Source organism: Hyla sarda, chromosome 4, assembly GCF_029499605.1.
Source record: "Hyla sarda isolate aHylSar1 chromosome 4, aHylSar1.hap1, whole genome shotgun sequence".
In the NCBI taxonomy this organism is placed as follows: domain Eukaryota; kingdom Metazoa; phylum Chordata; class Amphibia; order Anura; family Hylidae; genus Hyla; species Hyla sarda.
This window is the reverse complement of record NC_079192.1, coordinates 255678684-255704125: the sequence shown is the minus strand read 5'-3', so window position 1 is coordinate 255704125 and position 25442 is coordinate 255678684. Positions and strand designations below refer to the sequence as shown.

The following is a 25442-nucleotide window of genomic DNA, read 5'->3' as shown; positions in this document are numbered from 1 at the left end:
AAAAAAACAAAAAAAAAACGTACAAATTGGAATTCCTCTCACTTACACTAACTCACACTTCTACTATTCATTATGTTAAAGAAATTCATACAATGTTGCCAATTATGTAGAAAATGCACAAATATGGAGATTTCTGTGGTAATTGCTAATTATGTAATAGTTTGGTCCCTATAGAAGATTATAGAATCAATAGAAATAGAACAGCTGAATAGACATTATTTTCTTTGTAGCTCTAGTCCAAACCAAATCTATTGTATTACTACATAATTTAAACATATTTCCGCATTCACAGAGCAATTCAACAAAGCAAGGCAAGCAACTCCTGCAACAGAAAGCCAATTTAATTCTCTAACCTTAAGCTTGTTACTGTTCATTGTAAGATGAATTAAGATATTACTGTAACCTTACTTGACCTCGCCATTAAGCTTCTATGTTTACACAATTAAAATATAAAAATGTTTAACTAATGCTCCCAATCTGAACCTGTCTAATAGCAGAAGTCATATGCATCCTACACTAATAAATACAGGAATACAACTTAACCCCTTAACGATGAAGGACGTAAATGTATGTCCTGGTGAGGTGGTACTTAACGCACCAGGATGTACATTTACGTCCTAAGCATCGGAGCGATGCCCGGATCATGCGCGGCAGGTCCCGGCTGTTGATCGCAGCCAGGGACCCGCCGGTAATGGCAGACAGCTGCGATCCCGCGGATGTCCGCCATTAACCCCTCAGATGCCGTGATCAATACCGATCACGGCATCTGCAGCATCGCGGTCACTTAATTGGATGATCGGATCGCCCACAGCGCTGCAGCGGCGATCCGGTCATCCAGCACGGCAGCCGGAGGTCCCCTCACCTGCCTCCGCTGTCTTCCAGGAGTCTTCTGCTCTGATCTGCCTTTCCGCAGACCAGAGCAGAAGATGACCGATAACCCTGATCTAACCCTGGTCCTAAACATAGCACTGAACAGGATTAGCAATCGAGTGATTGCTATAAATAGTCCCCTATGGGGACTATTAAAGTGTAAAAGTAAAAAAAGTAAAAGTAAAAAAAAATTTGAAAAACCCCCTCCCCCAATAAAAACGTAAATTGCCCCATTTTCCCTATTTCACCCCCAAAAAGTGATAAAAATATATTTTATATACATATTTGGTATCGCCGCGTGCGTAAATATCTGAACTATTAAAATAATATGTTAATGATACCGTACGGTGAATGGCATGAACGTAAAAAAAAAGTCCAAAATAGCTGCTTTTTTATAACATTTTATTCCAAAAAAATTTTATAAAAAATGTATTAAAAGTTTTATATAAGCAAATATGGTATCAATAAAAAGTACAGATCACGGCGCAAAAAATGAGCCCTCATACCTTCGCTTATAAGGAAAAATGAAAAAGTTATAGGTCTTCAAAATAGGGGGATCTTAAATGTACTAATTTGGTTAAAAAGTTTGTGATTTTTTTTAAGCGCAACAGTAATAGAAAAGTATGTTATCACGGGTATCATTTTAAACGTATTGACCCAAAGAATAAAGAACACGTCACTTTTACCATTGTATGGCGTGAAAACAAAACCTTCCAAAATTAGCAAAATTGCGGTTTTCTTTTTAATTTCCCCACACAAATAGTATTTTTTTGGTTGCGCCATACATTTTATGGTAAAGTGAGTGATGGCATTACAACGGACAACTGGTCTCGCAAAAAACAAGCCCTCATACTAGTCTGTGGATGAAAATATAAAAGAGTTATGATTTTTTGAAGGCGAGGAGGAAAAAATGAAAAAGTAAAAATAAAATTTTCTGGGTCCTTAAGCCCCAAATGGGCTGCGTCCTTAAGGGGTTAAAAAAAATAGCAAACTAAAAAAAAGCAATATAAATAATAAATAAATGAATTAACAGACATTGTTCACACAATGTTAGATGCGTAGGCTAGAAATCCCCAATTATTGAAAAGGATAAAAGAAAAAAAAAACTTTGTATTCAAACAAGGTTGAAAAAAAACATAAGATGACAAACCTTGCTAGAACGTATTCTAAAAGGAAACTCTTTTGCCATATGTTTGGTCTACAGAAGTCTGTGGGTATATCCAGTTAGGCCCAAGGCTGTTAACATGCCCCCTCCCCCCCCCAGCGCCCCACGCCACCTCCTCTCCTTTGCCGGATTAGCAGCCCGAGATGGGAGCTGAAGGTTCAGAATCTACACGGCGAGTGCAGGACGCCATTTTTTCTGGTGTATCACATATTATGATCCACCACTGTGACAGCCATATATTGACGACTGGTATTAAAAACATAGCTAGCTTCCCTGGCCCCTCAAAACTGATGACTGATGATTTCCTCTAAGAGGGGCAATACCAGTTGGCATAGTAGGGATAATTCTCCTCCCACTCATATATCAATCTGACATTGATACGTTTGGATCAGAAATACTATAAAAACTACAGTATGGAGGTACAATACACCTTGTAAACACATCTGGTATGAACCATGGTATGAGGGTATAATAACCTACCTTGAAAAAAATTACTATTGGAGCTTTGTAAATATTGACAAAATCATGCTAACATGCGGTGGCCATTAGATGTACAATTTTGCTGGCATTAATGGCAAAATTGTGCAGCCATTGGCCCCTGCAGGTGGGTGAGGTTTCATTCACATGCAGCGGCCACAAATTTTTTTCTTCCCTCCATGCAGTGTAATATTATGGACATTAATTTTATTTCTGTACAGACTAGACCCTATAGAAACAGCTACATGGTGCACTTCTCTATAGAGGTCGATCTACATAGAAATGCACTTCTTGACAGACCAGCTCAAGTAAAAAATGGTGCATAACATACCCTCATTTACACTGGTTAATCTTGTTTTCTGACATTTTACATTATATAGGGCTTACTTGGAACATTTTCTTTAATAGCCAGTCTGTATAAAAATATACTTTCACAGGCTAGTCCCTATGGCAATTGGCAACTACTAAACTTCTATATCATATACCTTTGGTCTATGTAATTTCATTATTTTGGTTCTTTTACTCAGAATGAGACCTAATGCTCTCATAATAATATTTAGCTAAGGGGCTCTTCTACCAGGCTTAGACATATAGCATTGGACAATACACCTGCCAGAGTTAGCACTGTTCTACATACAGTATGTAGGCAGCCAGAGATTACAAAAATTACACCTAAGCATATCCTTCCATTAGTACAATGTCCAGACCAGGCTCCTCCTCATTAACTATAACATGATCTCATGTATATATTACCAAAAACACAGTTGGCACAGCTAGGTACCAACCTCAGTGCCGTAGTCACCACTGTGTCTCAAGGGCAAAATCCCAATATAACGTGGAATTTTACTAGCAAATGTTAAAGGGGAAAGTCGGTGCATAAGTTATTATCCACAGGAGAGGTTATAAGTGTCTGATCGCAGGTAGTCCAACTGGTGGGACCCCATGTTATCTTCTGCTCGGCAACCCGGCTCTCCTCCATGCATGAGGAGAGCAGAGATGCCCGGCAGGAGATAGGGGGATCCCCACCATCAGTCACTTATACCCAATCTTGTAGATAGGGGATAAGAACTTATGTACCAGAGTTCCCCTTTAAAAAATGCAAATAAAAAATAATATAGTTACAAAATAAATGCCAAATAAATATAAGATAAGCCAAAATGATTCTGAGTAATACAGATTTATAATCAACAAGGTGATTTCATAGTTCACAGATACAGTGTTAGTGTTCAGTTAAGCAAATACATTCACACATTATGAACTGGAAAGTCAACATGTGCTCAGAGTCAGTGTGCGGAAATCAAGACAACAGGACGGTCCTATAATAAACTCTTACTTCAGGGGACTCTACTCAGAAAATAATTTCGACAAAGATAAAGTATATAATTTGCAGCAAAATGACTGAAAACCAGCAACTACATTCACAAATCCCAGACTGTGGTCCGATTTACTGGGACAGGAATAATTCAGAATTCTTAAATAAGGGTATGTAACACTTGATCTAATACATTGTAAATTTTCAGTGATATCTATAGTATTGTTTAGTCACTGTTCGGTGTGAGGATATACAGACTATGGGGGGATTTATCATTCCATGCACATATTCTGTTCTTATAACAGATAAGGGCCAATAACGGATTGTGTTTGTGCAACTCATTTATCAAAGTGGTGCATAATGTATAATAAATCTAAATCGATCATATGTCATGTGTACAGTGACTGCTTTAAATGGATATGTCAGCTTTTAAGTATGCTCATAGCAGGAGGTAACTTGTGCAAAAATGTTTACCTTTCAAAAGAAAAAAAAAAGTAACATTGATAAATTACCCCCACATGTGAAGTATTATACTAAACAAAAATGCTTGTTGTGATCAGATACTTTACTGGAAGTACGGTTTATATGGCACATTTTCATTCCATAAAATATGATCAACAGACAAGGAACCAGTATATGTTCTGCCAACCTGGTCTGAGGGTATGTTCACAAAGCATAAAATATGCGGTATGTCAGCCCACAAAACACGGGCAGACAATGGGCACATTTGAATAAACTGGCGGGATCTAGTACTGCTCGGAAATTCTCCATCTAATAGATGGCAATGCATTTCTGAGAGAAAGCAGCAGAAAGAATAGACAAGTCTATCCTTTCTGCGGAAGCCAGAATCGGGATTTTCGTGACACCTTGTGCACAGTGCAGCATAATCCCTTTGAAATCAATTGGACTGATGTACTACAAAATATTTCTAATATACTTTAATTATTTTTTTTGTAATTAAAATACTTTATTTTAATGTTGAAATCCAGCCACCAGGGGTCTCCCTCCTAGTGGCTGGCTGCAGCCTCCTGTGACATCACAAATGAATTTGGACCGATCCCGGCCAGGCAACGGTCCGAATTCAGTCAGGCTGAGCTCTCTCCCTGCCTGTCAATCAGACAGGTGGGAGCGAGCACTATGAATTATGAGAATGCACGCAGGATGCCTGGCCTCGCACACTGGCCCTGGCTCCCGACTCCCGGTGTAATTTAACATTTCCCCCTCCACTTTATTCTTGGGGGGGTGACAGACAGACGCATGGAGCGGGTGTGTGTGGCAGAGTTCGGGGGAGCGGGATGTGCGGCAGGGTGCCTCCAGTTGTTTCCCCAATACAACTCCCAGCATGCCCTGACAGCCAATAGATGTCAGGGCAAGCTGGGAGTTGTAGTGGTAAAACAGCTGGAGGCACCCTGTATAGATGAACTAAGGGCGGAAGTGTCGGCCCCAGCAGGCATCAGTGACGTCGCGCCTGCTGTGGAAGTCGGCCTGGTAGTGAGCACACTACCAGGCAGACAAAAAGGCATATTTAATATAGTAAAAACAAATTAAAGGCAGGGAGGGGGTTAGTGATAGATGGGCAATAGGCAGGGACAGGGAAAAAAAAAAAGATGGTGGTTTCTCTTCTGCCAACCGGAGAAATGGCTAAATTTCACCTGAACTTGCTTGGCAGGGGTTCCTTTGTCCCCTTTTTTCCTGCTCTGATTTTGGGTTGGCTCTGTAAAGGTTATAGCCTGTTAGCTCTGACCACAGGTGCTCTGTGGCCCACTGGCAATGGGCTGGTTAAGTGGGTCATTGTGCTTAAAAGGGGTACTCTACTGGAAAAAAAAAATAATAATTTAAATCAACTGGTGCCAGTAAGTTAAACAGATTTGTAAATTACTTCTATTAAAAAAATCTTGATCCTTCCAGTACTTATCAGCTGCTGTTATGAGCAACAGGTAGTTCTTTTCTTTTTGAATTTCCTTTCTGCCTGACTGCAGTGCTCTCTGCTGACACCTCTGTCCATTTTAGGAACTGTCCAGAGTTGGAGAAAATCCCCATAGAAATCCTATCCTGCTCTGGACAGTTCCTGACATGGACAGAGGTGTCAGCAGAGAGCACTGTGGTAAGGCAGAAAGGAAATTCAAAAAGAAAAGAACTTCCTGTGGATCAAAACAGCAGCTGATTATTGAATAGGATAAGATTTTTTAATAGAAGTAATTTACAAATCTGTTTAACTTTCTGTTACTGGTTGATTTAAATAAAAATGTTTTCCAGTGCAGGACCCCAGTTTAAGTTGTACACGTTGCTTGCCATTTATCAGCCTCAAGGTGTACAAATAGTGTACAATAAGTAGTGCTTGATGGCATACTGCTCCCTTAAGGGGTATTTCAGGTTTTATTAACCTTTCACTATCGTGCCTGCGATGTTAAGTTATGTCTTAAAGGAAAACTTTAGTGGAAAACTTTTTTGAAATCAACTGGTGCCAGAAAGTTAAACAAATTTGTAAATTACTTCTATTGAAAAATCTTAAATCTTCCAGTACTTATTAGCGGCTGTATACTACAGAGGAAATTATTTTCTTTTTGGATTTTTTTTCAGTCACGACCACAGTGCTCTCTGCTGACACCTCTGTCCATGTCAGGAACTGTCCACAGTAGGTAAAAATCCCCATAGCAAACATATGCTGTTCTGGACAATTCCTAGAATGGGCAGAGGTGTCAGCAGAGAGCACTGGGGTCAGACAGAGAAGAAAACCAAAAATAAAACAATTTCCTCTGTAGTATACAGCTGCTAATATGTACTGGAAGGATTAAGAATTTTTAATAGAAGTAATTTACAAATTTGTTTAACTTTCTGGCACCAGTTGACTTAAAAAAAAAAAAAAAAAAAAAAATGAATTTTTCCCTTAACCCCTTAAGGACCAAGGACGTACCGGTACGTCCTTGGTCCTGCTCTTCTGATATAACGCGGGGTTACACAGTAACCCCGCGTCATATCACGTCATAGTGAAGCCGGGACCCGCCTCTAATAGCGCGCAGCGCCGATCACGGCGCCGCGCGCTATTAACCCTTTAGCCGCGCGCTCAGAGCTGAGCCGCGCGGCTAAAACCGAAAGTGAAAGTTCCCGGCTAGCTCAGTCGGGCTGTTCGGGATAGCCGCGGCTAATCGCGGCATCCCGAACAGCTGACAGGACAGCGGGAGGGCCCCTTCCTGTCTCCTCGCTGTCCGATCGCCGAATGACTGCTCAGTGCCTGAGATCCAGAATCGGCAGAATCGTTGATCACTGGTTTCTTATGAGTAACCAGTGATCAGCATAGAAGATCAGTGTGTGCAGTGTTATAGGTCCCTATGGGACCTATAACACTGCAAAAAAAAAAGTGAAAAAAAAAAGTGAATAAAGATCATTTAACTCCTCCCCTATTAAAAGTTTGAATCACCCCCCTTTTCCAATAAAAAAAAAAAAACAGTGTAAATAAAAATAAAAATAAACATATGTTTTTTTTTTCCTGTTTCACCGTTTTTTTTTGCCCGATTTTTGGGCAAAATGACTGACGTCATTACAAAGTAGAATTGGTGGCGCAAAAAATAAGCCATCATATGGATTTTTAGGTGCAAAATTGAAAGAGTTATGATTTTTTAAAGGCAAGGAGCAAAAAACGAAAATGCAAAAACGGAAAAAACCCCGGTCCTTAAGGGGTTAAGTACATTTACTTGCCTTACATGTGTGGGGTGGAACATCCCCTTTTTTGTGTTTTTATTTTTTGTCCTCCCAGGTTTAGCATTCCTTCGGTCTCTGGATGACTGTTGTCTCAAGCCTTTTCCACCATCCTGTTCGACTCGAGACAACAGCAGATCACAGGGGGTTTGGCTTCTTGTTGTATTTCCTTGACAAGCCAGCCCCCTGATGACATGTGTGCGGTCCAGCTGTACGTGCTGCCGTGCCGTTCAATGCATCTCTCGCTGTCACATGATTTTAGCAGTGTGCAGACAGCAGGGGACACATTGTATGTTGGTGCAGTGACACACACAGCTGGACTGCACATGTTATTAGGGGATGGCTTGTAAGGATGAGAAAAAGAAACCAAGCCCCCTGTGATCAGCTGTTATCTCAAGCCAAAACAGTCAATCCACACCACACATGTAAGGCAAGTAAAGGTACTCAAGACATAATTTGCCATCAAGGGCATGATACTGAAAAGTTAATAAAACCTGGAATATCCCTTTAAGCCTCCCTCTCCTAGCAGGCCTATGCCCCTGCTTACTGAGGTAAAGGTGTTATGCTACTCTTCCCACACTATCTGGAATTATACTCATCTGTGCTGTTATTCCCAGTGTGTGCTCCCAAAAAAGACAATCAGGAAAACAAAAATGTACCTACCAAAATTTTTATTTTCTGGAGTCTGTAGGCAGCACCAGCTTCCCACCCATAATTTCCTGTCTGTCTGGTGTTCAGCTTGATAGGGTGAAGTACCTCATTGATTTTTTGTTAATCATCCTGTCTCTGATTGTAGCTAGGGGGCTTTAACCAATTCCTTTTTATGCTGCCTACAAACTCTAGGAAAAATTTTAAAAAATTGGTAAGTGCATTTTTGATATACTACTATTCATAAGACACAAATGAGTTCCCTTTTAACATGTTAGAGGGGGGACCTCTTGTAAGGTCCTGCAGAGTGAGCGCTGTTGTGTATTAGCAGTTTTCGGCTCTACTAGACTCATTTTGTCTATGTATTATATCAACAGCCAATTAAAATAAAGTAATTATTTACACTGATTAGCGTTGCTGTTTAAGAGATACAATAAGTATTATTCTCCATTGCTAATATGTTGATTTCCCCCCTGTGCAATAGAGGAGGGGAGTCAGCATTCCTAGCATCCCTGCTTCCGTCCCTTCTACATCGATATGCCCTTCCACCTCATAAATATTCATGGACCCTTCACCCATGTGAGCGCTCTGTAGGAGGGCATATTTAGGCTAAGAGGACAATGCTAGGATGTTCAGTTTGTCTGTTCCCGCCTCCATTGCATAGAGGAGAAAACTAATATCTCAGCAATGGAGCCTAATACGACCTGTATCTTCTGAATGGCAGCACTGATCTGGGTAAGGTATACCTCATATTAGTCAGGTTCACCAGCACTATAACCCTGTCTGATTCCCCTTCATATTAATAATGGGAATAAATATCAGTTAATGGGCGGGATTATACAGTCAGGGGGTGTGTATTAGGCATACTCTCCCCTCACCCCCTGACTGTATAACACCAATCATGTGATATCCCTCCCATTATTAAAATTAAAACGAAACCAAGGAGCCTCCAGGAGAGTGGCGGATATCAATGGGCGCTGGACATACTCATGGGGTAAAAAACTTTAATCACCCATCATGCAACGCGTTTCACAGATTATCTGCTTCATCAGGTATACCCAGGTGAGTACAAGCATGCTATATATAGAGCTAGGTGGCTAACCCTTCAGGGGAACCCACAAGGGATTAACCCCCGGGGCTCCACCGAAGGGGAACCACCCAACAATTGAAAATGCTCGGTAATCACGTTTTTTTTAATTATTTTTATTTGTATTTAATTTATTTTTTACATATATATTTTTTTTATATTTATTTTTGTGTTTATTATATTGTCATACTCAGCATATTGGACAGGTAGTTATGTGCTTTCTATCCCCTGCAATTATCCCCTGCATTTCTTCATATTTTATATATATATATATATATATTATATATATATACGGGGTCAGTACTTTCCTCAGGGAGAGGACACCTCTTCAGGTGTAACGGAGATTCAGGTTAGGCCATTTAGCACTCCGCAGGCTCATTACACAACTGTGTAAAGCAGCTCATTACACAACCTTTTCAGGTAGTGTTCCCTGGTATCAGCTTAGCTCCTGTTAAGGAATATAAAAAGCTGAACGGGAGTTATGCCAAGCCAGACTACTCCCCAAAAGGGAAGTTTCGACCCATCTGTAGACAGCGGTTTCGGGGTTTTTGCCCCTCGTCAGTACAGAGCAGGGTGATCTGGCTTGGCTGTGGTGAGAGGCCTGAGGCTTTAAACGGGGTCAGTACTTTCTTCAGGGAGAGGACACCTCTTCAGGTGTAACGGAGATTCAGGTTAGGCCATTTAGCACTCCACAGGCATTTTATACTATATATTTTTTATATGTTTATTATCTATGAATTTTCTGTAATTATATGTGTTTATATATTTATGTGTAATTCTGTTAGCAGGGTGGTTCCCCTTCGGTGGAGCCCCGGGGGTTAATCCCTTGTGGGTTCCCCTGAAGGGTTAGCCACCTAGCTCTATATATAGCATGCTTGTACTCACCTGGGTATGCCTGATGAAGCAGATAATCTGTGAAACGCGTTGCATGATGGGTGATTAAAGTTTTTTACCCCACGAGTATGTCCAGCGCCCATTGATATCCGCCACTCTCCTGGAGGCTCCATGGTTTCGTTTATATTTACCCTGAGGTGGATTGGCTGCCGGCATACACTATTACAAGCTACTTTCCATTGTTACGCTTGGCGAGTGTAACCTCCTGGGTGAGCATTGTTCCTATCATTGTTCACCCGTGTATCATTAAGTGGTAACGCGCTACGGAGCGCCCTCTCTGTTCTTTTGCTATTATTAAAAGTAGATTCACACCCATATAACTCCCTGAATTGTCAAACTATAAATCCTCAAATCTCAGGAAGAGGAAGGTGTACCAAGAAACTGTAAAAAAGGTGTCTAAGCTCGGAGCCCTAAGCTATTTAATGACAGTAAAATCTTGTTACGTCCTCTTTAAGGAAGTTATCTGTGACTTGGTAACCACTTTAAATGTCTGAATCTGTCTATGAAATGTAGAAAAGACTATCTAATGTTATATGTTAACATCTTTTCATGAAATGCCTTTTAACTATGATCTAAATTACAAATCTGGTTACTCTTATACTACAGGGAGTCAAAACTGGAAGAGCAACAATACCACAATATCGCACGTGTCTTTTTTCTGCTCAGATGACAAGCTTGAATGGTACTGCTATATTCTCATTACTATATGTTTTGTCTGCCTTATTGTTGGATTTCTGGGGAATATAATTGTTCTTATAAGTTATGCCCACTACAGAAAAGAATGGACAAGTAGCACTATTTTCTTGTTCAATCTTGGACTTTGTGACTTTACATGGATTATTATTCTTCCGATCTCCATCTACTTCAGCATTAATAAGGTAGTTATGTACTCTGTTCCGGCATTTTGCCAGTTTAAGAGAATTTTTTTCAACATCAACATATATGGCAGCATCTTTTTCCTAATGCTCATAAGTTTTGATAGATACCTTTATTCTGTGCATCCACTGACTGCTCCAAGATGGTGGGACAAGAAGAAAGCCAAGGTCTGCACAACTGCAATATGGATATTCATTTTCATTGAATCAATCCCTGACATCTATTACATACTAAACACAAAGCATGCAGTAAAGGTTGTTGCATGTTTGGATTACTTAGATCAACCGATGACTTTTGTGGTACCCCTTACACTGTCTAGATTTGCATTCGGTTTTCTAATACCTGGTATAATTATATTTACATGCTATTTCTGTTCTCTACGAGCTTTAAGGAATCTTAAAGGCATCTGCCATAGTGCAAGAGCAAAGAAGCCTTTGATGCTGGTTTCAGCCACAATGCTTGTGTTTGTCATCTCATTTGTTCCGTATCATATTATGATGATGGTTATACTTTTCTACAGATATAACTGTTCAATAGACGCTGGAAATATCAGTTTACTTTTTGCATTCTATCAGATTTCTGAAATGATTTGTAGTTTAAGCAGCTGTGCGGACCCAGTAATCTTCATTCTGGCAAACAACAAGCTTAGGCACATAAAACCTATAAAATGTTCTTACAGAAGATTATTCTTTTGTTGTCATTCAAACAAGGTGGGGATCATAACCGAACAATAAACAGGTTCTTACAGAGTCAAGCGGATCTGTTTATAACAACATACTAGTAGTGGTTCTTTATCCTTCCTTTTGCTAGTTTCTATAAATAAGTAGACGGTCTTTTTGGGTTGTTGTCTAAGCTGTGTGCTCTGAGCCATCAACTTTTTCCCCTCTTTTGCCACTTTTTATGCTATTTCACAGATACAATGAAAGAGAGCTACTGTAGCAACTGAATGAACTCTAAGCCCCATAGATAATGAACAACTGAGCACTTTGGATGTCATTAAATTTTTTTTATATTTATATATTTATTTTGACTTGGAAAAACTGACCACTAGGGGTCTCCCTACATGTCTCGGCCACAAGTCTCTCATAGAGTTCAGACTCATGCATGAGTCCTAACTCTCATAGTGCAGCCTGGACACTGACGAGCACAGATCATCTCCCTGCCTGTCAACCAGACAGATGGGAGCAAACGCTGTGCACACTGCATGCTGAGCAAGCTATGAAAGAGGACTATGAAGGAAATACTGGGTGATAATGAAAAAGAAAAACTGCAGGGGGGGGGGGGTCAGATAAAGAAGAGGGCAACATACCAGCAGCATAATATAAAGCAATGGTGATGGTGGCAGGTACTATTTAATACTGTAAGCATGTTTGGTAGTCCCAGACCCTGACTTGATTTTGGAGACACAGAACTGGTCCCACCCAGTGGACTCTTTTTATCCAAGAGTCTAGTGAGTCAGGTAACTCTCTTTCATACAGCGATTTATGGTTTTCAGGGGACCCACCATGCGGAAAGTATTCCTCTAGGATTGATTTTTTTTTTTAATCCTCCATCTTGTACTATAATCATTTAGTAATTTTTTTTTTTTATTACATTTTTTAGATGTCTTGAGCTATTCTCTTCAACACATCTATCCTCTATGGTCAGTCTTTTCTAGTGTAAGGGTACGTTCACAAGTACGCAGATTTGATGCGCAGGATTTGATATGACGGATTTTCTGCTGCAGATTTCAATGTAAACTTAATGACTGAGCACAGCTTCTAATCTGCAGTTACAAATCCTGCACATCAAATCTGCGCAGGATCCTGAATGTGTGAATGTACCCTTAGGGTCAATTCATACATACAGTATTTTGCGCAGGTTTGATTTGCAGTAGGAAAAACACTGGGATCATAAAAACAAACACACTTTTATTGGTGTACATTTAAAATATAGGCACACATAATTTAGAAAATTTTAACAAATAAGGATACAAGACAGTGTTTCTATGATTCACAAACCCAGCTTATCCTAGTTACTGGATAAATTGCTGGAGTTGGGCTATACTGGCCCTACTAGTCACATAGGACCCCCTACCTGTTACTGCAGGGAGGCCTTTCTAGAGAATGCCAACCTGCAACAGGAACCTCCTATCTCTCCCTGGTTCTGGACTGAATGGAGGCACCGGGTGCAGTACGTATAGCACGCCACCATCAACAACTCAGCTGGTTTGTAAAGACCTCTGCTGGATTATTCGGTGAGTATACAGTTTGTAGGCACATCAAAATTGGTACAATGATTGCATACAAGTTTAGTACAGTTCAAGCCACATATTTCCAACGCGTTTCATTGCGGCGCAATTTAAAGCGGCCCAACTCTTCAGGGACAAGTGTGTAGAGGGCAGGAGTATAGTTTCTCCCATCACCTATCTCACTGAATAGTAGTACAATCGTGCTATGACATAGAGGTATAGATAAATATTCTGGTGTGCTTAGATAGAGAGGCCCAGATAAAATGATGTAGGTAATAGTCCAAAGCTTGTGTTCCCTCTTGCATTTAGATAGATATCGTCCTGTGGGTAGGAGGGAAGGAGTGGGGGATTTAAGGGAGGGAGAAGAGCCGTATTCCGGCCTGCGCACACACAGCAAGACCTCGTGCGCTCCACTGTGGCGCGCAAACCAGAATTGACCTCACTTCCGGTCTCCGCGCGCCCTGTAATGGATGCCGGGGGTATTTAAAAGGAGTAGGATGCCGGCACATGGCAGATGCCACGCCATCCTGTAGCCCTGCATAAGCTGACCATCTATCCAGCCAACTGTAAGTAGACAACCCATATTATTAACTATCTATGCCTACCTTGTCTTATACCTTACCTTAGGTAAAATTTACTCTGCTTTATAGGCAGATACCAGGCATCCCAATGGCCCCTTAAACCATCTTAAGGACGCCGAATGGTAGGAAATGTATATATCTAAATATTACTTTTGCTACTCCCTGTAAATGGTACTCCCACATTTATACCTAATTATTCACCCACAGATATTGCCCTAATCTTTATGTGGGACCATCCCCTTGTGGGTGAATGCTCTGTACCCTCACATACGAGGTAAATATAAGTATCCTTTATCTCCCCTTTACATTATACCAACCACACCGACGTGAGTTTACTAATATTATCTTCCTCCTTGCTAGGCTTACCTCTATCAGCCTAAAACAAGTGATTAAAATCAAACAAAGCTATTGTATCCGTGCATCTATCGCCTCTGCACCTATACACCCGCCGTACCAATCAAAGGTAGGCTATAATAATTATTTAAATCCGAAACAATATGTACAAACTCAACAATACTCTACATATAGTATTTTTATCTACCCACAGGACGGTATCTATCTAAATACAAGAGGGAACACAAGCTTTGGACTATTACCTACATAATCTTATCTGGGCCTCTCTATCTAAGCACACCAGAATATTTATCTATACCTCTATGTCGTATCACGATTGTACTACTATTCAGTGAGATAGGTGATGGGAGAAACTATACTCCTGCCCTCTACAAACTTGTCCCTGAAGAGTTGGGCCGCTTTAAATTGCGCCGCAACAAAACGCGTTGGAAATATGTGGCTTGCACTGTACTAAACTTGTATGCAATCATTGTACCAATTTTGATGTGCCTACAAACTGTATACTCACCGAATAATCCAGCAGAGGTTTTTACAAACCAGCTGAGTTGTTGCTGGTGATGTGCTATACGTACTGTACCCGATGCCTCCATTCCCTCCAGAACCAGGGAGAGATAGGCGGTTACTGTTGCAGGTTGGCATTCTCTAGGAAGGCCTCCCTGCAGTAACAGGTAGGGGGTCCCATGTAACTAGTAGGGCCAGTATAGCCCAACTCCAGCAATTTATCCAGTAACTAGGATAAGCTGGGTTTATGGACCATAGAAACACTGGCCCTCATTTACTAATGCAAACCCGACATGTTTTGTCGGGTCATGCGCCATTTTCAGGCACATTGCGCCAGAAATTCTATCTGTGCCTGAAAAGAAAAAACCCAATTAACTCTCCATTTTGCTAATAAAACACGAAAAAGGGGCGTGGCCGTCGTGCTCCCGACATTTTCACAAAATCCCAACATATTTACTAAAGTTTCCACAGAAAATGTGGTGGATTTGAGCTGAGGAAAACCCTACAGGTCAGAGCATGTGTAAAAAAAAAAAAAAAAGCAAAATGTAGGGAAAGTGAAAACTGTAGGGAAACCTTAGTAAATACCGTGGAAAATAAATTGTAGGAAATTAAAACCCACAAAGAAACCTACACAACACTCTTAGTAAATAAGGGCCACTGTCTTGTATCCTTATTTGTTTAAATTTTCTAAATTATGTGTGCCTATATTTTAAATGTACACCAATAAAAGTATGTTTTTATGATCCTAGTGTTTTTCCTATTGCAATTCAAAATTACACATAGGTCTACACGCATCATTTGCTCCTTCCTATTCTGCAGATTTGATTTGCAGGATTTGTAACTGCCGATTAGAAGCTGTGCTCAGTCATTAAGTTTACATTGAAATATGCTGCAGAAAATCCTCTGCATCAAATCTGCGTATCAAATCTGAACAAGTTAATTGGCATGTTTGTTCTTGTGATGGAGAAGGGATTTCCCCTTGCACTTTCTACACCCTTATACTTCATGGTGTAATAGAGGACCTTTAGCTTGACTGCATGAAGAATTGTTGAAAAAAGAAATTGTTTTCAGCTCACCACTGTATAGTACCGGAAAACAGAAGCTCCATGTGGTAGGAGAGCAAAGCAGGCAAACAGCAGACCAGGTCACGGAATACAATAAAAAAAGAGGCCAAACAAGCAGGGGCCTCAAGCTGCTCCACGGGTACTAAAGTGAAATTCCTTAAAACTTTACTTTTATTCCATATTGTTAAAAGCAGGGGATATCCATGTTAGTAAAACATAAAGGAGAAGAAACCGACGCGTTTCGAGCCTGGACTGGCTCTTAGTCATGGCACAAGAATATACCGGCATGTGCCCCTTATATAGTATGAACTTCAAATGAGCCCGTTTCATGCTTCGCAGGTAATGAAGAATTTGTAGTGGCTGTTTAATAGACAGTATTCCATGGAGCTGTCTGTAAGGTACATGAGACCTGATCTAATATGATTTTAGGGTTGTCACTGTGTAACAAGCTTGATTATAGCTGTTTGAAAATAGGAGCTCTCATTTTGTAACCTATAATTGGCAGCAACAGAACCAGAAGTACCAAACTCATGTTTGAAAGAAAACTGTTCAGTAACCTGAACCCTAAATATATTTGTCTCCCTTTTATTTTAAAAGCATTAAGCATGTTATAACATTTCATTAATATTGCATCTGCATTAAATAAGAAAAACATATAAAGCTCTGTGCATACTGTGTATATTAAAGCTTACAATTTTATTACCGTTACATATTTTTGTTGATCATTTATTTCACCAGAACAGGACTTTTTTCTTCCTATATAGCCATTGCGTTCTTCTGAGAAATGTTGCAGCCGGGTGTGACAGTCTATTATAACCTCAAACATTTAAAAATGAAATATACGTTAAGGTATAGATATGCCTCAGAAGTGGTGCTTGCTACAGAAGCCTATATTAATATTTTGACACAAATTAAAAGGGATTGTCCCTCAAAGGCAGCGTGATACACCACTCAATGTTTCAGGGGGCCATGTTGTATGGAGGATTATGCTGCTTTAGGAAACTTTGTATTAACACTGTGACTGCCTGTAGTACCTACTTATAAATGTAATATCATATGTATAAAAATACAATGAAGGATGTGAGAGGTCACAACTATGTATTACATGTCAGAGTAGTATGGGATTTTCTATTTACGCGCATCTGCGACGTGGATCGCCAGCCGCAGACGGACGTATCATGCCTATGGCATTCTGATATGGGGTAACTACCATGGATAATGGCTGGACATCTTTTGGACAATACTGTGGTTATGTGGACATCATAGAGGTTGCTTTTTTACCTAGGTGGTATTATTATCTGAATTCTTTATCTAAAAATTTGGAGGGTCATATAGGATGCTGGTGATTGGACAATTATGGTCTGGAGCTATCTGTAGTAAAGTAGCAACTATTATCAGGTCTTTATTCCAGGGGGCCATCTGTTAAGCCTTTCTCTCTCTTTTTGTGGAGGAGCCCTTATCTTAGGGTCCTTATTCTATCAGTGACCTCGTTTTTTGCTATCCAACTACCTAGAGGTCGCTACATCAGTCGGAGGATATTTAAATGAAGCCACAAATAAGCCTTGCTATCGTCTGTCTGCATTCATGTGCTTTGTACTGTATATATGTTTGCTTTGATGTATTATAAATATGTATAGTTCTAATTGTCCTCCCATCTTCTGTGCATTAAGTTGTGCCTTTGTCCATGTGTTGCAAGCTATCTATATATATGTATTGTTTCTCCCTATCTCTGTGCTTATTAGGTATATATTTGTATACTGTTGTTGTCATCCCCTGATGAACCGTTGTATATCATAAGATACACGGGGAAACGCGTTGGGATATACAGTTGTTCATCATAGGAGAACTTCTTCTTTCTTGTGTATTGATACTAACTATTTATAGTATTGTTATTGGGTTTTTTACAAGGATTTAATAAAATTGTGAATTTTTAGCTACATGGTTTAGTGTTATTCTGATTTTCTATTTACCATATTCCTATTCTGCTATATATATGGGAGCAATGACCTGATGTCTGATCACAGAGAAAAGAAAAAACTTAAAGGGGTACTCCGGTGGAAAAGAAAAAAAATTCTAATAAACTTGTGCAAGAAAGTTAAACAGATTTGTAAATTACTTCTATTAAAAAATCCTGACCCTTCCAGTACATATCAGCTGCCGAGGAAGTTGTATAGTTCTTTTCTGTCTGACCACATTGCTCTCTGCTGACATCTCTGTCCATGTCAGGAACTGTCCAGAACAGGAGAGGTTTTCTATGGGGATTTGCTCCTACTCTGGACAGTTCCTGACATGGACAGAGGTGTCAGCAGAGAGCACTGTGGTCAGACAGAAAAGAACAACTCAACTTCCTCTGTCCTCATACAGCAGCTGATAAGTACTGGAAGGGTTAAGATTTTTTTAAAATATGTAATTTACAAATCTGCTTAACTTTCTGGAGCCAATTGATAAGAAAAAATGTTTTTTCCACCGGAGTACCCCTTTATTATTGGCTATGATATAAAGATGTCAGCACGCACAAAATCATGGCTTGTTGTCTATTGGGTTGTGTAGTCAAAGACCAGTCAGAGTGCTCATGCTGGCCCCTGTCCACAAGAGTGAAATGAGTAAAATTACATCACAGCTCAGCCATAGAGCGATTGAAGCCTGGAGGGATGAATCTAATTTTTACATCCTGGAAAATAAATGGTACCAGAATGCAGTATGGGGTAAAGGCAAACTGGCGGAGGCATTGAGATGCCCTGGACAATGTCCTGCTAGGAAATCTTTGGTTTCGGCATTCAAGTTGTTGTTAGTATGACATGTACCACCTAAACATTGTTGCAAATCATTTGTGTGTGTGTGTGTGTGTGTGTTAAACTCCACCTACTATTCTTTGGGGGGTCAGAAAGTTGCACCTAAATTTTTAGGCCTGGTAATTTTAAATTAAATGAGATTACTGTCTTAAATAAGTGTTTCCACAGCCTGGAAGATTTCTTTTGGACATCATTTAAGCATTTAAGGTCCTAAAATGGCACACCGGGTGGTGGTCTATCATGTTCTCCCTCTGCCTTCCCTCTCTGTGTAATGCTGTACTGCGCATGTGCCACTTCCTGGGTACACCAGGTTGGCGTTGGCCATCTTGGTGTACCCAGAAAGTGGCACATTAGCAGTAGACACTGACAAAGAGAGGGAAGGTGGAGGGATAAACCAACAGTGCTGACGTCAGCGTGCCCTAGGAAAAGATTGTAACCTTGCCCGTGCCCAAGCTGCTAATCAGCATAGTCAAAATAAGAAGATCTACTCAACAATGCAGTGACTGATCCAATCAAAGTAGTCACCTCCGCTTTTTTCTTTTTTTTACTGTTAACACTAGCAATTATGCACATATAAGATTCTTGGATCATTCTACAGGCTGAATAATACAGGATTTTAAGGCAAGACAAAACGCTCCTATTATGCTTATATGACTTCTTTACTGACACAGCAGCAAACATATATTGTATATAATAAAAGAAAAAACGTTTTACATATGTAATGCATATAACCATGAAACCTAGGACGTAACCTAGTATGCTATATGGATCATCCAATCAGTCCACAGCCCAGGTAATAAAGGTAATCCACACACAGGTATCTTCCTCTTCTTTGCTGCTCAGCAGTTCAGATAAGTACTCTCTGTTATTTGAAAAAATATTTTGTGCTTCACTTTTTCAAATTTGCTCTAATATTTCATTATTAAAAAATTATTATTTTCATTACTTCTTAATTTAATTTATTTTTATTACTTAATTATTATTTAATTTATTTAATTTATTTATTTCATTCATTTTATTTTGCTATAATCTTCTTTCAGTTCATACATATAATTGTCTTTTTCAAGACAATTGTTTTCATATACTGTAATTTCGCCATTTTCTTCCTTGCTTTCATATTATACTCAACAGTATAATGTTTCAGCATTAGCCTTCTTCTAAATTGATACATATACTTACCGCTGGGGGTTTTTTCCACTAACCCCCGTTCTCTACACCTGGTCACCTTCATCCCGGCTTTGTCCCCTGTTCGTTCCCTCGGCTTGCGCCTTTCCTATTCTTCGCATAGCCGCCGCCATCTTAGGTGCCGCTCGAGCGCGTCTCTCGCGAAATCTCGCGATACCCGGCAGTGAGGTGATCTCCTGTCAGGGTGAACGAGATTTCCGTCATTCTCCTCAGATCGACGGAGCGAGTAGCAGCGCACAGTGACTTAACGTTACATTGTTACCTCACAACTGTTCGCCATTATACTTTGTATCCTTTTCACTTTCCATTTTAAAAATTTCTTTCTAGTTTCTCACCTACTGTGTTAGACTGCCATCTAGTGACTGTAATATATATTACAAGCTGGAGGGAAAAACTTTTTCCCTCAGCGTATTGCCCCTCCATAACCAATTGACTTTGCCATAAATACAAAAGTGTATATATGTATGTATGTGTGTAGGTTTATATAAGTATGTATACATATGGATATACGTATATATTAATTAATTAATTTTCTCAATTTACAACTGCTTGATAATTATTTGTTTAATTATTTAATATACTGGTGGATATTATTCAACATTATTGTTTTTTCCTTCACCCTTTCTCACAGTATATTTCTCTCATTGTATACCTACATTCTCTTTATTATCAACATGTCTGAGGAAAATAAAACTGTATCTGATCCTTCAAAGGATCGTATTCAAGCAATGGTGGACGCATCTGTGTCCAAATCGGTTCAAGCAGCGATTGTCACCTTGCAAGACACAATCACAAAATCCATGAACCTGGTTTTGGCACGTGCCACTCTTCAAAACCCCTCAGATTTACCACCCCAAACTCCATCTGACCAATACTGGTCGCCCAAAGAATCAGTCTCTGAACTGGCTAAGGGCTTTAAAGGACCTGGAAAGTCCAAATCAAAGAGACGACATTTGTCTGTTGATCCTTATTCCAAACCTACTAGATACACTTTAGAATCTCATGCCCCCTCCAAATCACAGGCAAATGACTCCGTCCCTATAAGGGGAATTAACCAGTCAGATAATTCTTCTTCCACCCTAGAAGAGGCTCACTCCTCTAAAGGGAAAAAAGTGGACTTTAGATCCAAACCAGACTCCTTTAGAGAGTCCTCATCTGAAGATTCTGATCACTCAGACATTGAGGATGTGGACGATATTTTATATATCTCTGAGGAAGGTGGCTCAGACCATGACGACCCTGCTCTGCAGGACGACACCAAAACAGGTGATTCTAATGACCCCTTTTTCGATCCCTCATTGATTTATCACCCTCGGTCAGGGGAATGGTTACCTGAACCTAAGGTAGCTGAATATCTGGCTATGTGGGTATTTAAATCTCTGGACAAGGCTTCTAGGAGCAAATTAAAGTCAGAGTGCCCCCGCCCATCTCTCCCGCATAACTCTTCGGCCACCCCTGAGTTGGACCCTTTACTCAATAAATTTTTATTTAAGACGGGAAAGAATCCAAAGAAAGGGATCGACCGCAGCTTCAAGGCTTGCCAGGACAAACTTATGGACCTGCTAGGTCCATTAACCAAAATTCTCAATTTGGCAGAACTGGCTTCTAACTCAAATACTTCGGTGGATACCGAAACTCTGAAGGGATGGGCTCAAAGAGCCATATGCTTATTCGGCAATGCCAATGCCGCTCTCTCTACAGAGAGAAAGAGGTCTATTCTAATGAAAATAGACCCGCAGTTGACCAATTTGGCCTCTACGGAGCCACCTAATCCTACTAAAGGATTACTCTTTGGAGACGAGTTCATAAAAGAAATGAACAAATACGTGGGCCTGTTTTCGTCTCTAAGTAAGGCACAGGTCTCTATGAAGAAGGTCTTCTCTCAGAAGATTTTTGGAAAGGCTGGAAGAGGCAGGGGCCGCTCTTCCAGCCGCTCAACTCAGTATAGACCCCAATATAGAACCACATATAACCCACCACAACCCTCCTTCACTACACCCACCCCGACACCATTCTTCCCATACAGGGGCAGACCTTGGCGTGCACGAGGACAACGGGGTTACCCACGATCCAGACCATCTTCAGGTAAGACATGCCCAGTGTTCTTCCCTTCATATCCCATTAGGAGGGAGACTCCTACATTTTTTAACAAATTGGAGTATGATTACATCAGACTCCTGGATTCTAAACACAGTCAGGGGTTATCAAATAGAATTTGTTTCACCCCCAATTCAAATGTCTCTCCCTCACCCGATCCAATTCTCCATGACAGACAAAGAACTCATAGATCTAGAAATCAAAGATCTCTTCTCAAAAAGTGCAATCACTCCAATCCCCTATCATTCTACAGGCTATCTCAGCAATCTCTTTTTAGTCAAAAAGAAAGATGGCGGTCACAGACCGGTCATCAATCTGAAATCCCTCAACAACCTGGTTGTATATCGTCATTTCAAGATGGAGGGAATTCACCTCCTAAGAGATATTTTAATGAAAGACGATTGGCTCGCCAAAATAGATCTGAAGGACGCTTACCTTACGGTTCCAATCCATCCTTCATCCCAAATTTTCCTTCAGTTCCTATGGAACAACCAAAGGTGGCAGTTCACTTGCCTCCCATTCGGCCTATCATCAGCACCTTGGTGCTTCACAAAACTTCTCAAACCGGTGATTGCATTACTCAGAGGTCGCGGGGTTCGCCTTATAATATACCTCGACGACATTCTTCTCATGGCTCAATCCAAGGAACTTCTATCTCTTCACACGGATTGGACTATGTCTCTCTTAACCCATTTGGGTTTCCTCATAAACTTCGAAAAATCAGTTCTTATCCCATCACAAGAAATCGAATTTCTGGGTTTTCTGATCAACACCCAATCAACTACCTTAAGTCTTCCATCCAGGAAATTAAAGACTATCAGGAAGGAGATTCGTCAAGTTCTTCGCAAGGACTTGATCTCCCTGAGAACGATAGCCCGCATAGTGGGTCTTCTGGCTGCTTCCATTCAAGCTATATTTCCAGCCCCCCTCCACTACAGAGCTCTTCAACGGTTGAAAATTCACCATCTAAGAGAGGGGCTGGGCTATTCAGACGACATCCGTCTATCTTCCGAAGCCAGAGAGGAACTTCTCTGGTGGCTCGTCCACATAGAATCCTGGAACGGAAAAGCGATCTTCCATCCAAATCCGGATTTAATCATAGAATCCGATGCGAGTCTTTCTGGATGGGGCGCTCATTGTGGACCTCTTTCGACCGGAGGGAAATGGTCTCCCTCGGAATCTACTCTACACATAAATTGCCTGGAACTCCTGGCAGGTTTCTTTGCTTTAAAGAGCTTTGCAAAGAATTCCTCAAATTGTTGCATCCTCCTTCGGATGGACAACATATCTGCTGTCCAATACATCAATCATCTGGGAGGCACGAATTCCAAAATGCTTGCAGATTTTGTCAAAGATTTTTGGCATTTCTGCTTGGACAAAAATATTGTCCTGAAGGCAGAATATATACCAGGGATTTCCAATTCCATAGCGGACTGGTATTCTCGTTATCTTACAGACAACAGCGACTGGAGACTTCATCCCCCAGTCTTTCAGAGGATCAATTCTTTATGGGGTCCTTTACATCTGGATCTCTTTGCATCACGACTCAATACCCAACTTCCTCAATTTTTCAGTTGGCGTCCGGACCCAGAAGCGCTGGGAGTGGACGCCTTCCTTCAATCTTGGCCGAGGAAGATCCTCTACGCCTTTCCACCTTTCAACCTTATCCCTCGGGTTCTATTTCAAGTTTTGATTCAGAAAATCACCCTGGTGTTAGTTACACCTCTATGGCCAACTCAATCCTGGTATCCTCAAGTTTTAAGTCTCCTCATCGACTTTCCTCGTCTTCTACCAGCTTTCCCTCATCTTCTCCTAGACCCTCAAGGGAACTTTCATCCTTTGATCTTATCCAACCAACTACCTCTGGTTGCCTGGTTGATATCAGGCCAAACAGACCTGACTTCCATTTTTCTCAATCAACTAGAGACATATTATCAGATGCCTGGGCCCCGGGTACCAGAAAGGCTTACAGATCAGCCTGGGGATTATGGGTTCGTTGGTGCAATCAACGGGATGTGGATCCCTTACATGCATCTATTCCCAATATCTTGAATTTTCTTTCTTTTTCATTTGATGAGGGTAAAGCTTACAGAACGATAAATCTCTACCGTTCTGCTATCTCATCAAATCACCCGCCTATTGACTCCATCCCTATTGGCAAACATCCTTTAGTATGCCAATTACTTAAGGTTATTCGATTCAGACGTCCACCTTTACCCAAATATTCAACAACTTGGGATGTCAATCTTATCCTACAAATGTTCACCACCTGGGAGGATAATGATTCTCTTTCTCTTAAACTCCTATCTTTCAAATTAACAGTTCTCCTTTGCCTTATCTCAATCAAACGCATTTCCGACGTTCGTGCTTTAGACATAACACGTAGACAATTTACTCCTCAAGGGGTTCTTTTCTCTATTTTTCGTCGTACAAAAACCAACCTTCAATCTGTGTTCTACCCCTCTTTTCCATATCAAGATAAACTATGCGTTGTCCGTTGTCTGCACTCTTACGAATCTAAAACGGAATCTCTTAGACTTTCTTCTTCATCTCAATTACTTATCTCTTTTTGTAAACCCCACGCTCCAGTTACCTCAACCACACTTGCTAGATGGGTTAGACAGACCATGCAAATGGCGGGTATTGACATCACCAAATTTGGTGCTCATTCTACTAGAGGAGCAGTTTCTACAAAAATTTTTCAATCAGGAGCATCCCTTTCAGATTTACTAAAAGCTGCCAATTGGTCCTCCGAGTCTACTTTTAAAACTTTTTATTTCAGACCCGAATCTCATGTTTCTATGGTATTATTATAATGTTATTATTATGCATATTTATATGTTTTTAGACACATGATTGTATTTTATATCTAGCTTTAAACTAGCATAATAGGAGCGTTTTGTCTTGCCTTAAAATTGGGAATTTTCCTATCCATTGTGACGGAAAATTTGGATTTTAATAAAGACAAAACGCGAGTATTATCCCTCCCTTTGTGTAATACACCCATCCCTATAACTATTTTGTTCTTTATTTCCGATAGTGCAACAATAACCCATCAGTATTCTTCATCTTCAACCTCTTCGTATGGTGGATTTGATGAGACTACGTCTTCAAAGCCTCCGAACTTCGTTCCCTCGTTGTTTTCAGAAGTTTTCATGTTCATCGTCTTCAGTTCTATCTTTCGGGTCTAAGTTACTTCTTCTACAGATTATCCAGTTCACAGCAAAGAAGAGGAAGATACCTGTGTGTGGATTACCTTTATTACCTGGGCTGTGGACTGATTGGATGATCCATATAGCATACTAGGTTACGTCCTAGGTTTCATGGTTATATGCATTACATATGTAAAACGTTTTTTCTTTTATTATATACAATATATGTTTGCTGCTGTGTCAGTAAAGAAGTCATATAAGCATAATACTCGCGTTTTGTCTTTATTAAAATCCAAATTTTCCGTCACAATGGATAGGAAAATTCCCAATTTTTCATGCTATTTTAACTCCTCATTTCATTCATATAGGCTATCTTTTTATGCAGCATAGGTGAACAAAAACAGTACTCCAATCACATACTGTAAAAAGATTTATTTTTGCATAAAAAGTCAGATATGTGA

General features: G+C 40.3%; 1 protein-coding gene across 6 annotated transcripts in view; it reads right to left on the bottom strand.

Moving 5' to 3' along the window:
- TMEM117 (transmembrane protein 117) overlaps positions 1–25442 on the bottom strand; it is a 283837-nt gene that overhangs the window by 219172 nt on the left and 39223 nt on the right. The window lies entirely within an intron of this gene.